The sequence below is a fragment of the Sus scrofa genome, chromosome 8 (genome assembly GCF_054392235.1).
Source record: "Sus scrofa isolate SSC_HxYL_T2T_F1_AM1 chromosome 8, Sscrofa_HxYL_maternal_Yorkshire_Landrace_v2.0, whole genome shotgun sequence".
Lineage (NCBI taxonomy): Eukaryota > Metazoa > Chordata > Mammalia > Artiodactyla > Suidae > Sus > Sus scrofa.
The window spans coordinates 13,840,417-13,853,225 of record NC_139390.1 but is presented as its reverse complement, the minus strand read 5'-3'; the positions used below and the strand labels follow the sequence as shown (position 1 = coordinate 13,853,225).

The following is a 12,809-nucleotide window of genomic DNA, read 5'->3' as shown; positions in this document are numbered from 1 at the left end:
GATAGAACTGAGTGAGTGAGCAGTTGGCATGCCAACGCTTTTCAATAAAGCTGTTTAGAGAACTCTGTTTGGAGATGGCTGTGCCATTGTCAACAAGTACCTTCTACTGTCACCTTGTGGTACATTTGCATTCCAGCTTGCAAACACAGAGTGGATAATGAGAGTAGTCTTGATGCACCACATCCAGACAATGATGGTTAAATTGCGGGTATTGAAGGTCTTTCCAGGAGCATACCTAGTGTGAGATCCTCTTGCCTCCTTTGATGATATAAGCATGGTCTTGTGTTGGGTAAGACATGACATTTTTCCAGATTCTTATTTCTTATGAGAAATATGTTTAGTCATCATTTGTCTATTTTTCCAAGAATGAGACATAAATTAAAATAACTTCTAGAGTTTCCTTGTCATGCAGTGGGTTAAGGCATTGTCCCTGCTGTGGTTCTGGTCCTTACTGTGGTGCAGGTTCGATCCCTGGCCCAGGAACTTCTGTATGCTGTGGTCATAGCCAATAACAACAACAAAATTACTTCTGACTATTCAGGTTCTGGCTGTTTCAATTCAAAAAAAGAAAACAAGTTGGCCATGCTCATTCATCCTTGCGCATTTTGTTCATATTGTCACCTATTTTATGAAGACTTCTCACAGTTTTTACATGCTAGACTAATCATTTATTTTTCAGTAAGTTAAATGTATTAAATAATAATATTTCCTCCTCAGTAAGTATTACCTACTTCTGCCTCTGGTCTGGGTGCTTAAGTATCCTTTCTTTGGGATGCTCCAAAATGCTCACCATGTATGCATTTCTACTTCACATAGGAATACGCGGAAGCTCAGAGAGGTGAAGTAATTTGCTCCACCATTCTTCTAATTCTGGAGTTTAAAAGGTAGATATCACTTTGACAATTTATTTTCCCTCATCTCCTCAAACATAACCAATTGCAATGCTCTGGCAAGTTTATCTCTTTAATATTCCTCAAATTCACTCCTGTTGTTTTTGTTCGTTTTCATTTCTATAGCTTTTGCTTCCATTCAATTCACTACTATTTGTCATCCGGGTTACGGCTTTATTCCGCATTTTGGTCTTCCTAACTCAAGTACTGGCCCCTACAATGCATTATACTGCTACTAGAGTAAACTTGACAAAATGTCAATGAATGCTTCAACTCTGTATTGTGTACAGATTTTTAAAAATCCTCCCTTTCTTTATTATTTTTATTATTGGTATCATCATCTAAATCTTGCCTTCTTCCAATGAGGGAAGTAAGTGGTTAACATTTTCTTACTCTGCCTCAAGGCTTTAACATCACAAAACCACTTTGCAAATCCATGGGAATTACAATACCACAGGAAACCTCAGGAAAGCCTTTCAAAGAGGACACAAGGAAGGAAAGGACATATTATTCAGGAAATTAGACTGCAGCAAATATCAGAGAGACCATTTCCCATGACTAAAATGAATTAGCTGCAACAAACCAAAACACACAGATAACTCTCCAACATGTGGATCTGTCATTAGGAGCAAGCTATTTCTTTGTACAGAAGGTATATGAGAAGAGACTTCTGGGATTATGCTTTGAAGGCAAGATATCACTAAAGAAGTTGTGCTCATAGCCAGAGGTAGTCTTAGATATCTCTGAACAATACAAGGACTTACTAAGTTTATAAAGATCCTGGACTGCCACATTTCAGTGAGAAAATCTAACATCACAGCTCAGAGTTTAAAAACATAAAGTATGTAGCCAAATTGCCCATGTGTTTCAAGCTGGATGCTGACACTAAATTGGCTGTAAGCCTTTGATCAAGCTATTCTGTTTGATTATCTGTGATTTGGTTTCCTCATCTGTATAGTGCAGATAATAATGTTACCTAACAAGGAAGAACATTATGAAGATTACACAAGCTATTTGTATGTGTGTGTGTTGCCAAGAAAATTGCTTGACAAGTATTTTATGTTACACAATTTTATGTTTCACCCTACATGTACATTTGTTCATCTCAAAATTGTCTTGGCTTGCTTCTCATTAAAGGAGAAAAGAAAGCCAAAGCTCTTATCACAGTTTATTTTAATTTGGAAGGAATTTAGATTTTCACTTCTTAAAATTTCTCATTTTATAGTTTAGGAAATAGAAACTCAGAGATGCGACTATATATTGAGGAATTTATCCCCAGTAAGAAGATAAATTTAAATAATTTGACCTAGGCACTTCTATTCTCAGTTTGGTGCTCTTTCAAATAAATTATATTATCTTAGCAAAGGTCCACAGCGTTCAACATTTTCTTTAAGAGTAAGTGGGGAGAAAATACTGTTTTCCCTGAGGGAAAGCCGAAGAAGTTAATAAATCAGATGATTTACACAATACGACATAGCAAAAATACTGAGATTAGAGTTGCAATCCATGACTCCTTTTCTGAAAGTTGTTTCTATGCTTACAAAATAATGAGCTATGATGTTTGAGTATATAATACAAAAATTTATATCTTTACATGTTCAAGATGAGTCATATCTTACTTTCAAATTTTGGATTAACCAACACAAATTTGCACTGCATTATGATCAAAATTATAATACTTTTCTCTGTTAATCTGGTCTAGATATAAAAGGCCAAAAACATCTTGCATAAATTTTTCATTATTCCTGGAACAGTTGTACTTCTAATTCTGGGGCAAAACCATTATTTTGGAGAGAAAGGGAAAATCATGTTTTATTTGCCATTAGGTTATTATATGAAGCAGAGCTATTTCCATAGAAAAAGCTGTGTATCCACAAAAATATATCAAATATATGAAAGTATAAACAAAGGGAAAATTATGTATAAGTCTGCAAAACTTCAAAGAAAGAACAGGACTGGGAGAGAAAAGAAAACATCTTACAAATTTGGCTCAAAATCCTTACTCTCTCTTGGTATCTGAAGCATCTGAGACCTTACAGAAAATCTTGGTTTCTAGAAGATTTAAAAAAATTAGAGTTTAGGGTATTTTCATGTGTTTTAGCTTTTTTGTCAGTGAATCCTCTTGTTGGGTATAAGAAGTTTCAAAGACCTGTTGAAAAGAATTGAGAAAAGTTTGGGGTTTTCAAAATTGAAGAAAAAATGTCTTCCCGAACTGGAGGTTACTGGAGACTGCTTTTTCCATGCAACCCAGAATTTTTATGTAAGATGCCCCTCAAGTGTAGTGGTGTGTGTATCTAGTCTCCTTCAGAATGTAAACTACAATATGTAGAGACAAGACAATATTGCTTGCATGTCTGATTTCCTGTCACTGTCAGTCTTAAGGGGCAGCAGAGAAACCACGGCTAACGACTTCAGAGTTTGCATGTCCTGTGCTTACTTATCACTGGAACGAATAAAATATAATGAACCTGATATGAACAAGGAATGCAAAGAATAAAATATTTCTTTCAGACTGTCAGCAAGCAATGGAACAAATGAGATTTATGGCAGAATTGTATATGTGATTTATAGTTTTGCTTGTTCTTCATTTAAAAGAGGAAATTAAAACCACACTTGCATATGATTCAATCTTTGATCGCTAGAGAATAGCTGCTGTGAATTAATTATTATAAACTCCATTACCTTTGTTCACCCCAGGTGCTGCATCCATAGTACCTTCCAACTATTGTCCCAGAGGAAAGCTTTTTTTTTTTGGTTGAAATTCTGCAGGAAAATTATCTGGCATTTGGCATTTCACTGAGTAGTCATTTATTACTTAAGGAACTAATTGAATAATCTCATGGAAAAAACAGTTGAAAGAAAAACACAGATTAAATTCTTAGCAGCTTCTTACTTGCTGGGAGATTGTGGGTGTTTATTCACTTTTCATCACCTACAAGCCTAAAATCACATGCTTAATTTTATGCATAAATATCCTCAGATCTTCAGCTCTGAAAGTTCAGATTTAATTCTGGTAGTAAATATGGAAAACTGTTATTTCATAAAAAAAAAGGTTTTTTGTTCACTTAGTCTCCATTTAAGGTAATAAAAATAATTTTTGATGTAAACATTTCAAGATAAAATATAACAAAGAACCATGAGTGGAGGGGCGCTAAGACATGAAAATAAGAATCTGTTTAAAAGATGATAAAATAAATATTTTAATACAAGTTCAGTAAAATAATATTAGAATTATACAATTATGCACAAGGAAACACTCTTTGAAAAGAACATTTAGAAAACTACTGATAGCATAAAATATAAATATTTTATGAATAAAAGAAAATATTCTGCACAAAGTTAAGAATGTAGTCAGATGTACTACTTAAGGAATGTCAAAATCTAAAGTGTTTTACATATTTGCACCTGTAAGCAAAGTTGGTGACTGTGAAGCTGTCAGATATGATCAGAGACGTCAATGATACAGCAACACGGGACAAGGACTTTAACGGAATGGGCTGGCTCTTTAGATGTTTTTCCCAGTTGGAACATTCACACTTTCCTTTTTCTTTGGCTCTCTCTGCGGATGGCTATGTTTATGGGTAGAAGAGGAACCAATCTGTGAAGCATTTGAATAATGTGAAGAATCAGCTTTCTTCAGATTGCACGTGATAGAAATATAACTCAAAATAGCCAAAACAAAACCAGAAAATGTAGTGTCTCGAGTTATTTTCAGATACAAATGGATCCAAGAACTTGAATACAATAACCGGAATTCTCTTGATCACTCATGTCTCTCTCTCTCTCTCTGTATGTCTCACTCTCACCCTAGCCATCCATTTCTCCATCTCTCTGCTCTGCTCTCTGTTGACAGAGACCTTCTCCAAAAGGCTTTCTCCACATGTTGGCAAAGGCAGAGCCCCTGCAGCTCTAGTCTTCACAGCTCTTACTATTGCTGATTCCTAGGAAAATGTGCATCCCTTTCCTGGAAGTTTCAGTCAAACTCTAAGAACTGTAAACTCTAAGCTTTCTTCCCATCTCTACCTCAGTTCCTATTTCTGAGAATGGAATAAAAAGACTGACTGACCCAAGTCCTATGCCCATCCCTACTCAAAGCCCAGAGACTGCAAAGACAGCCTAAGTGGTCCTTGAAGGAAATCAAGATGCCATCTCCAAACAGCATGGAGATATGTCAGGCAGGGGAAAAAAAAAAAAAAAGATGTCCACTGCAAGCAAATTATGGCATATTCCTGAAGTATGTTACTTTTATATCTATTGCCAGTTGAGCTGCGCATGAAATACACAAGCCTTGCTGGGAACAAAAATAAAATCATTAAATTTTAAACTATTAATTTATGCTTTTTAAAATTCAGTGAGGTGTTAACCGCTAGTTTGTTGTGTATAGTATGTAGGGACTTTTTTATATATTTTCGGGAAGTTGTGAATATACGAGTTTTCTTTGTAAAGTAATTGTATTTCAATGAAGTTAATTTTTAATGTCAGCCTATTGTATTTTAAAACATATTAAAGAATGTAAAATAAAGAAAAATTATGCATAGTTCTACTACTCAAGACATTTTTGTATCAGTTTTTTCCCCCATTGTTTCTTATTCCAAGTTTGTGGTTATTTGGGTTTCTCTAGCATTTAAATTTTTACTAGGTGCTATAAGTAATTTATATTCCAGTTTCTTCATTTAACACTACAGTATGAGCATACTCATTGTCATGGTAGACTCTTCTAACAACAATTTTAATAGACAATTAAAATCTCACCCACAACACATCCTTACTTCTATATTTGAAAATTTGCATTGTTTAAAAGTTTTATGGTTATAAATAGTACTACCATTAATTTCTTCTTGTCAAAATTTGTTTTCTGAATTTAAGATTATTTTCTTAAGAAAATTTCCTAGAGAGGAGTTCCCGTCGTGGTGCAGTGGTTAACGAATCCGACTAGGAACCATGAGGTTGCGGGTTGGATCCCTGCCCTTGCTCAGTGGGTGTTAACCGCTGAGGATCTGGCATTGCCATGAGCTGTGGTGTAGGTTGCAGACGTGGCTCGGATCTTGCGTTGCTGTGGCTCTGGCGTAGGCTGGTGGCTACAGCTCCAATTCGACCCCTAGCCTGGGAACCTCCATATGCCGCAGGAGTGGCCCAAAGAAATAGCAAAAAAAAGACAAAAAAAAAAAAAAAAAAGAAAATTTCCTAGAAATGGGATTCCTGGATAAAGGGTTGGTTGGTTACATATGTGTTGGATGAAGATTGTCTTTGCTTTTTATTTAGACTCTCTTTGATTCAATGACTCTCTTAAGATGTATTTAAAATATTAATTTTTCAAAATATTGAAGCAGTGAACTCGCTATCTATTTAACAAATACTTTTGCAACCTATATTAAAGGCCATAGAGCACAATAAAGGAATATTTATTCCAGCTTTACGGCGGAAAAAAGAAATGACATGTAAACTGAAGAATGAATAAGAGTCAGGAGGAGAATTAAGTATGAAGGAGAATATATAAGGGAAAACTGCATTTCTTTCTTTCTTTTTTTTCTTGTTTTTTTTGCTTTTTAGACTGAACCTGTGGTGTATGGAAGTTGCCAGGCTAAGGAACAGGCCAAAGCCACAGCTGCTAGCCTAAGCCACAGCCACAGCAATGCAGGATGGGAGCCTCATTTTCAACCTACACCACAGCTCATGGCAACACTGGATCCTTAACCCACTGAGCGAGACCAGGGATTGAACCCACATCCTCATGGATACTAGTCGGGTTCACTACCACTGAGCCACAATGGAACTCCAGGGAAAAATGCATTTTATAAAATAAAATGAGAAAACACATGGTATACTTGGAAAATAATGTGTGTTTTAGTACACCTAAAGGCAGGAAATTAGAGAGATGACAGAGGCCAGGTTTCAAAAATCTCACCTGCAGGAACTTAGAGGGACTTAGAGGGAACTCAACAAGCGAGATTCCTGCATACTGTTGTCTCACATTGTGTAATCTCTCAAATTGTTGCCTTTAGTCTGGTGAACTTCTCTGCCTGATACAAAATCTGAAAAATGATACTATCTTATGGCACAAAGAATGGGTTGGAAAGAGAGGGGAAGGGTGTAGAGTGTTTGATAAATGTAGTTCAGAGTCTGGTTTAGGAATGTGAATGGGGAAACATTTTTGATCTAGGCCTTCTTTCTTCCTCCTTCAGAGAAAGACCTCCACAAATTTCCCTCAGTAAAGGGTTGTTAAAGACTGGCTCACCTTCAGCCAGCATAGTTTAAGGGGCATGTGCCTATCTCCTAGAAAGTACACGAGTTAGGTAAATACAGTAGACTTTGTTGTTATACCTTTTGCTGACTTAAATTTTGGCATTGCAAAGAGACCAATTCAATCTATTGAAAAAAATATGTCATTCACCATTAATTTCTGCAAGGAGAAATTGAGTTCTATTAGATCTGCTTATATTTCACCTTCAACTTCCTATGAGGTTGGGTCATTTTGGCCTCATCTACTTTGGGATGGAAAGCTCTCAAGCTTCCCCTCAAAGACAGTGACATGGGATACAGGCCGATACATGTAAATGAATGTAGCCTGAACATCTGTCGTTGCTGACTCACCTGTCAGAAAGCCTAGACCATGTTTTAAAGAACTCCTTTGTCAGAAAGTTGTAAAAGCAAAATAGGAGTCCAGGGGATGAGGAATGGATGTATTTTTGCTGGAGATCAAAGTCCTTTATCTATCTTTCTCCACAACTCATTAGAGAATTTAATTGAACCATTTTGCTGTCAAAATCTCCCCTGTCTGTGAAGTAAGGATAATTATTGCTGCTCTTTCCTTTGCCCTTTGATAACTTCACAGGGGTGTTCAGAGATATTATGAAGATTAATAAACCAAATGCTTGTAGAGTGCTTTAAGCTCCCCATAAGGGAGAGAACAGCAAATTGAAATCCATTGCTCTGAGAGCAGGAAGGAGCAGATGCCAGAGACCAGCAGCCAGAGCTCTGACAATCCCAACTCTGTCTCCTTTGTAAGTGGTCTGTATGGTTGGGGGGGGGTGCTTTTTTTCTGTGCCCACCAGTCCCAGCCCTGGCCCATGGAGCACAGGACATCTGCCTCATATTCCAACATCCCTTACTTCCCAGAAGCAGGTCTGCAGGTCTGGTACTCTTTAATGGATATAAGAAGAAAAAAGAAGGCAGAATCATTTCTTGCCTATTCTTTTTTAGAAGGGACTCCTATGTTTATATCTCTGCCCTTAACTCTGCCATATAACTGCTATCTGCTGCAAATATGACTAAAATGAGAATTGTTCTTAATAGAGAAACTGAGTGAAGGAATCTTGGTCGGGTAACTAGAAAGTTCCTGATACACTTAACCCCTTACAGGATACCTAATGTTTTGAGACTAAGTGTCATCTATGAGATGTGGGGTACATGCCATGATCCTTCTTGAAGGTCAGTATTAGCTCATGTGTAAAACGGGGAGAGGAATCGATCTTAACTCTCTAGAAGGTAGTGGTTAATGTAGAATAAGAAAATTGATGTGAAAGTTATTTACAAGTTATAAAATAATCAAAAAGCAAATTGATTTTTTTTTCTGATGATGATAATTCAAAAGTATGTTAGCATTGGAAAAGCCAGAAAAATAGAGCTTACATTTCAATAATGGCCTTTCTCTTTCTTTTTTCTTTTTCTTTTTCTTTTTTTTTTTTTTTTGGGCCAAATACATGATTAATAGGCATCCAGTAGGGCCAGAACTTACCCGTTCAATAGCCTTGCCCTGGGAGTGAAGAAATCCTGGCCACAGGATGTAGTAGAGACATTGTATGCTCATCAAAACCCAGTGTTCCCCCTACCTCCAGGATACAGATGAAGAACATATCTCCCAGCTTCCTTTGCATCATCTTCCTGAGCAGGATTGATGGATGCCACTCACAAGCCTGACCCTTAAAATCTTCATAATGCCTCATGCTCTCTTTCACCATCCACAGGCTGAATAGAGAGAATAGGATTTAAAGGGTACAGAGGCACAGGATAAAAGACCTTAGATTTCTAAAAGACTGCATGAAACTGAGCCCTCCAAGACCTATATTACCCTGTGTTGTGACAGATCAACTCTTATTGTGCAAAATATAACACTTGATATTTAGAGGTATTAGCTACAATAATTGTCTCTGTCTGCCTAATACACATGGGTGTACCAGTGATGGGCAGGAACTGCCTCCCAGGGTGCAGGGAAAGGGCAATGATGCATTATAGGTCCAGAATTTAGAAACAGTAACAATAGAAAGCAGTTTGCTTTTAATTATCATCATACACTGACAAATCTAGATAATAACCATGAAATGTTCCTTCTCATGTGGTAGAAGGAATGCACAAGGGAATGGATCCTTGGAGAGAAAGAGACTGCTCTGTCCCCATTGTGTCCCTGCTTGGTACACGGCTGCCATCAGGGGAAAAAAACACAAAACCTAACACTGGGTTTGAGGATAGAACACATGGCTCTAAGTTTCCACTCTGCCATTTCAGAAATGAGGCTCGCTGATCCTTCTGTCTGAAAAGTGGATTTTGTGGATTTCAATGCCTCTCCAATGAGAGAAACTCAAAGAGCCTCTAGCCAGGATAAAAATTACCAGAACTTTATCACCCCACCAGTCTCAATGCAATGGTTACAAAGTTCTTGAGCCCCCTCTTCCCCTTCAGCAACCTGGCCTACTCCCTCCTGTCCCATATTAGTGAAGGTATTTGGCATGCTCCTCTCCCTGACCCTATAGGAAAGTATACACCCCCAACCAACCAGCAAATGTACCCTAAGATCTCTCCTCTCTCCTTTGCCCCTGGGCTATAAAAACAGACACAACCACGTGCTCAGGATCAGTTCTCCCTGATCATCAGGAAGTCGTCCCACTGTGCTAGCAGTGTTTCTTATCTCAATAAAATCGTCTTTCTCTTCGTCTTGCTCTGAGTCTGGAAATTCTTTTCCAACCTGTGCATGGAACGCTACACATTTAATACTTAATTCATTGAGTCTCCTGAAGGTCAAAGGAGGCAACATGTGCTTTAAAAATTAGTAAATTTCATAAATATCATGCGTGAATACTAGCATTATTATTGCTTTATTTCAAAAAGGTAGAAGGTATTCTCTCAATTATCAGGTATAATTTTACTTTATCGAATAAACTACCTCTTTTTTTTTTTTTTTTTTTTGTCTTTTTGCCATTTCTTGGGCCACTCCTGCAGCATATGGAGGTTCCCAGGCTAGGGGCTGAATCGGAGCTGTAGCCACTGGCCTACGCCAGAGCCTCAGCAACTCGGGATCCGAGCCATGTCTGCAACCTACACCACAGCTCACGGCAACACCAGATCCTTAACCCACTGAGCAAGGCCAGGGATAGAACCCGGAACCTCATGGTTCCTAGTCGGATTCGTTAACCACTGAGCCACGACGGGAATTCCAACTACCTCTTTTTTATATGTACATTTCATATACACTATACAGATAGGTAGTAATAAGCAGACATATAAGCCTGAAATTCTTGTCATAGACAGATATTGACTTCTTGAAGTTCCATATTGTTTTGTGGGAGGATCCTTTTGTATTTCTTAAAATATTGACCAGAAGATTAAAAGGAAATATTACTAATATTCTTCTTCCCTTTTTGTTACGTTTCTTCCCATCATCCATTCTGCAGAGAATATTCTTTAAACATGTGCTGCACTAGATCCTAGTAACCAGATGAAGAAGGCATGGTCTTTGCTGTCACAGGGCCTGGAGTCTGCAGAGACATTCATTTATACAAAGAAGCATTTGCAGTAAGTGTGAACAGGTGCTGTGGCAGATATGTGAATTTTAAAAAGCAGTATGTGTTTATTTACTTCAACTTGAGAACTCAAATTTGATTGCTAACTTTTGACTTTGCCAAATACCCACATTGAAAAAATCCAATTACTATTGCATTTCCATAAACTAGGAAACAATCTACTCTCAGATAAGTAAAAAGAACATGCTCTCAGAATAAAATCAGATTCCTAAATTGATGTAAAGGGCTTTAGTTAAAAATCAGAGTTTTCCTAATTTTTCCTGGTTTTACTAGAGATTGTTGAAAACTTCATGTCAGGGTACAGGCCATGGCTTTCAAAATTCCATGGTGAAAATCAGATCTTGAGGAACACAGAGTAGAGGGATGTCTGCTTTTAGGGGATCCCGTCAGAGGATTCTATGAGACTTGATGCCAGGTGGTATGGCCCTGGAGAAGAGGAGTCAATTCTAAGAAAGTCAGGATGAAGCTTGGAGATGGTCAGTAAATTCTACTCACTGGACATTTTATGGATCCATAGGCTGATCCATAAAAGCTGAAAAAGTATTTACAGCTAGGCAGAGGATGGGAGGGCTGGAGACTGCCTTTAGAAAACAGAAACCCAAGCCAAGGTAGAGAGACCTACAATAGTAGAGCATTGAAGCTGTTCATTGTGAGGGAAAAATTGTGGATGAGGGGCTGAAACCTTAGGGTCCCAGTAGAGGAAAGTGATGGGAACATGGCACCTGTCATCCTTCTCTCTGTATTATTTCTTTTCAAGATATTGCTTTCAATTGAATTGGAGCTGTGAGACAGAGGAGTCATCTTATGCAATGATAGTAACACTTTTAGACCAATTAAAATTTCAACACCAATTTTGATATCGAACAATAAATAACAATATAGTCTAAGTGTTCTCAATATTATTTGTGATGGGGTGGCTTTTCCATCACATTTACAGAGAAGAAACAGAAAAACAATGGCAGAAATAAAGATGGAGCTATGAAACCATCCATGAAAAGCAGTTCCTATTTGGAAAGGAGATAGATACCCTTTTAATATTAAGGTAAAGCATTAACAATTGTTAAAAAGACATTTATCAATGCTTTACCTTAATATTAAAAGGGTATCTGTCTCTTTTCCTTATCTGAAAAGACCTGTTTCTATTGCAGTTCTTTTAAAATAGCTGGATTAACAAGGAAGAAAGGGCAGGTTATAACTCATGATATGAAACATCACTTAAGCCAGTTTTCATCCTTCATCATCTTGAATTGAAGCCCCTACTGCACCTTCCTCAAAAGTAGAGATCCGAAAAGAAGTCAATATCTAGGGAGAAGTCTTAACATTTCAGAACCGTAAAAGGAAGACAAGGTTGGATGGACCCAGAAGTTATTATTCTAATTGAAGTAAGTCGTCAGAGAAAGACAAATATAACATATGAGATTAGGCATATGTGGGATCTAATAGAAATGATACAATAGAAAAAACAGTGAAAAAAAAAAGAAAGAAAAAACAGACTCAAAGATTTTGAAACCAAATTTATGTTTATCAAAGGGGAAACATAGGAGGAAGCATAAATTAGAAGGTTGGGATTGATACAGACACCCTACTATATATAAAATAGACAAGTAACAAGGCATCTACCATAAGTGACATTGGATATACATTTTATTTTTTATTTTTTTAATTGTTATTTCCCCAATACATTTTTTTCCTACTGTACAGCATACACGTACATGTACACATTCTATTTTCTCACATTATGCTCCATCATAAGTGACTAGACATAGTTCCCAGTGCTACACAGCCGGATCTCATTGCTAATCCATTCCAAAGGCAATAGTCTGCATCTATTAACCCTAAGCTCCCCATCCACCCCACTCCCTCCCACTCCCCCTTGGCAAACATAGGTCTAGTCTCCAAGTCCATGATTTTCTTTTCTGTGGAAAGGTTCATTTGTGCCATACATTAGATTCCAGATACAAGCGATATCATATGGTATTTGTCTTTCTCTTTCTGACTTACTTCACTCAGTATGAGAGTCTCTAGTCCCATCCATGTTGCTGCAAATGACATTATTTTGTTCTTTTTTATGGCTGAGTAGTATTCCATTGTGTGTATGTATGTGTATATATATATATATATATAT

At 37.3% G+C, this 12,809-nt stretch overlaps 1 long non-coding RNA gene across 1 annotated transcript in view; it reads right to left on the bottom strand.

Moving 5' to 3' along the window:
• The window catches only part of LOC106504597 (uncharacterized), a 30,485-nt gene that overhangs the window by 271 nt on the left and 17,405 nt on the right, over positions 1-12,809 (bottom strand). The window lies entirely within an intron of this gene.